The following is a 3,873-nucleotide window of genomic DNA, read 5'->3' on the forward strand; positions in this document are numbered from 1 at the left end:
ACAGAACTGTTCTGAGGAAAAGTTTTATACAAACTGTTGTGAGGAAAGATCTTATGCAGAACTGTTGAGGAAAAGTTTTATACCTGAAACGTCAACTGCCTCGTGTTTATTCAGTGAGTTATCTCTGCATCTCCACATTCATCCTAATTTGTTGATTAATTAAACATTTTGAAGAGATGGTTTAAATGTTGGATTAAGAAATTTGATAATCATTATTATAGATCTTAAAATACAGAGATAGTACCAAACAACCCTGGCAAATGTAAATTCAAGAGATTATTTCTAGTTGTCCGATCTGACCAGTATTATAACTACAATCGTTGTGTGCAAATTCCATTCTGCTTACTAACTGTGGGAATGGCCGTACAGATAATGTTTGGTGGAATGTTTTCCATTAGCAAAGTTACAATTATTTTAGTTCTTGCAAAGTTTAGAAAATTAAGCTTAGAGACCAAATTGCGTTGAATGCCGAATCAGTGAAATTCAGAGTGGCAATGGGATAAATGTGTATACATAATTATTGTACACACAGGGCACACTCCGACCGTTCGCATCCCTTGCGGTATCTGCTCATGCTCTCGGTATTACACAGAACCGAATCCCGTTCTTTGACTGATGCATTAAAAATGATGCTGTCTGTCGCCTGCTCGCTGCTCGCCTTTTCCCGGGACTGGGAAACAATCCTTCCCTTCCCGAGACTGATCCGTGAGGATGCACAATCCCCACCTCGCGCACTCCTCTGGTTGGCGGAGCGCGCGCGGCTCCGTCTTCTGTGTGGCTGATTCTCCTGTCAATCAGTCTCGCGGTTCCCGTCCCGGCCGCCGCACTTCACTGCTTGGGGCCAGGGGCCAGGAGTAACTCGCAACACTTTGGGATCCTGCAATGCACTCAACATCTTGTTTTATGCGATGTTCTTATTCAGGTACTTCTTCTTCTACAATTGATATAAATTGATCTTTTCAGTGTCAAAAAAATTAACTATACCAAGTCATACAGAGCCGCATTATATATTCTATATACAGAGTATGTTTTTGAAAACCCGTTGCTGTTTTACATCAACATTTGTTAATTCACTCATAAGTTGCAGCTTCTATTGGACCAGTTATGTTTTAGCAATGTGAGGAACTTGTATAAAGACATTTATTTAAAGCGATCTTATCTGTGTGTACAGTGGTGTTTTCATGTGGGACATGTATCTTATAAATTTGATCTGTTCAGGTGCAAACATTTGTCTTTAACTTGTGTGCCTGAAACTCTATGGGCAAAAAAAATCTCTACCTGTGTGGATTTGTCAATAGCTTGGTTTGGAGGTTTTTGAACTTGGTGACAGGCTTCCATGCATGTCAGATATGGGGGTGACCAAAAAAACTTGTGCGTAAATGTTTTGACAATCTTAGCCTTTAGTTTTTCAAGTGAGATGTATAATATGTTAACCCCAACCTATTTCTTTATGAAAGGGCTATTTTATGGCACTAATATGGGTTGTGCTTATATTGTAACCAAGGTTGGCATCAAAGTAGGGCCAGATATGTACCAAATCAGATAAGTAAATTATTGCAAGCTCAGGGGGTGTGAATGTCCCAACTGAATGGAAGCTGGTTGAGATTGTGGCCTTGGACAAAAAGTTAGTACCTTGATTAAGGTGTCAAGAGGGCTGTTTATGTCATGGAGCAGTACCCCAGAGCTAGCAGCTGCTGGACAGGAGGAGAAAATTGAATTAAAAAAATCCTATTCAGAATAACACATGCTAATGCACCTTGTTTTGACAAAGTAATTACAATATAATGCAATGGTAATATTGTGCGTTTAACACCCATTAGTCATCACTTGAAAGTATATGCAGGCTCTGAAATGGCTGAAGAAAATAATTAAGGCTGATTTGTAACCACAGGGTATGAGGCATTGCACTGTAAAAAAAAAAAAAAATGTTTGTGAAAGCTGGATAGATACTTAATACTTTTTAACCTAAGAAATACTGTTCAAAGCTGCATGTAGCTCTCTAAAGACACCACAGTATGTTTTACCAATACATATTGGGTCAGATTGATGGTAGTTTACTTAAAACATACTTCCTATCACTATCCATTATGAAAATGCTCAAGCTTTCTTACCGAAGATCAATTTTGGAAGTGTGCCATTTATCGCCCAACATCATGGACTCATACTCTTTGCGCCTTGAATTCAGGTTCCATGATTGGCAGAAAGCTGTGAGCAAAGAAATAAAAGACTTGACTTCACGAGAGAACAAACAGTGGGTTCTTGAAATTTCTGTTCGCTGCGAAAAAATATTTTCAGAGCCAATAATGTTTCTTAGCTTCTACCTCTAAATAAGAAAAACATCACAATGAATTCAAACTTTGTAGATTTTCTGTGAAAATTTGCAGTGTTTAAACAAATGTTTCTGTCCAAATGTTGCAGAAGTGACACATAGATTACAGTATACCAGGGATCACACGTAAGCCAAAGGCAAATATTTTAATGTTATTGCCAAATAATTTTGACCACTTTAAAAAAAAAAATCATACCGTTGGGTCACATTTATTTTCTTCTATGTACAGGGTGGATGATGTCAGCTAGGTGTGAGAACAGTTCAGCCTGTTTTTGTTCTGAGCTCAATTGTTAGAAATTTGTTGCCTATTACATGTGAGCTTACGGGTGACAACCAAATAAAGCTATTTTCCCCCTCGGTTTTACCCCGCCCTCCACCAAAGGCTCTGACCAAAGTTGGTCCACGGCTGCAGCTAGCCTTCAGGTACCTCACTCAAATGACCGTCTTCACACCATGGGGACGATCGCAGCCGAGCCTGATCCTTTCCTCATCCAGAGTCCACACACATGCCTTCTCAAGTAGAATCCACTGGATTGTGATCAGGAGTGGGAACTCTGGCTGATTGTTCCCCCTCACCCGCCTCCTTTCTCCAGGATCAATGAGTGTCCAGTTGTAGGACCCAGGCTGAGATCATTATACTCAGCACAAACTGCTACTCAAACCCGAGACCTTTTGGTCTGCATTGGCTTAGTACTATACCAGTTGGAGCATTATCTTCCTGAGCCATTGATGGGGAGGGAGGATAGAATCAATCTAACAAACCACGTTTAAGCATTCATCTCCAAGTAGCAAACTAATTGGCAGTTCAGCAAGCTACCCGAAAATGAATACTGTTTAGCTTAGTGGGAGCTAGTTATAAACTCCTTTTGTTTATGTGAGGAGTGCTATTTAAATGTTGTTTGTTGTTTGAGGTTATGTGAGAAGCTAAGACTTTAACTGTCGGGATCTAAATGTTAACTTCTGAAACTATTCAATTTTATGCCTGAGATATAAAGAAATCAATAGACAGCCATATATTTTTTGGTACAGAAGTGATATTTCTGCAGAGTTTCTTTGTTTTAATACTGTTATTATTTTGCCGTTACTTTTAACTTTGCAATGACCCAGTACACAAGCTGACATTTGAAGGGCTGCCCTTGTGGTTATACTGTCCATAAAACAGAATAGGTTTAGAATAATTTTCAGATGACCTTAAAAGCTGCAGTTTTCTCATAAAATCACATTTAAAAGAAAAAAGCTGCTGAAAGAAATCTTGCCTGATGACTCAGTAGGTAAATGTACTGGGTATTGTACTGAGACCAGGAACACCCCAAGTTCAATCTCTGCTCTGTCGCTGGGTTAGCTGATTTCAGCTGGATGGGCAGTTGGGACGTTGCGAAAATGGTGTTGGTGCCTGTAAACTAATGTGGGGAAACAATCTACTAGGGTCTCTGCTCTTGATTGCTGTCCAGTTACCCTTGCTGGAAAGTATGAGTGTACGGATATTGGGTTGAGGACAGGGCTGGGCTTGGCTTTAATAACCTACATGGTCAAGTAGCTGAAAG

General features: G+C 39.7%; 1 long non-coding RNA gene across 1 annotated transcript; it reads right to left on the reverse strand.

Moving 5' to 3' along the window:
• Positions 1-312: 312 nt before the first annotated feature.
• LOC147121946 (uncharacterized) lies at positions 313-2,988 on the reverse strand. Its single transcript, XR_015075417.1, has 3 exons — positions 2,757-2,988; positions 2,112-2,205; positions 313-1,907 (listed from the first exon to the last, which is right to left on the reverse strand). It is a non-coding gene; the product is annotated as an uncharacterized LOC147121946 (long non-coding RNA).
• Between the last annotated feature and the right edge of the window lie 885 nt (positions 2,989-3,873).

This window comes from Somniosus microcephalus, chromosome 3 (genome assembly GCF_052327205.1).
Source record: "Somniosus microcephalus isolate GS21.2 chromosome 3, FLI_Smic_1.0, whole genome shotgun sequence".
Lineage (NCBI taxonomy): Eukaryota > Metazoa > Chordata > Chondrichthyes > Squaliformes > Somniosidae > Somniosus > Somniosus microcephalus.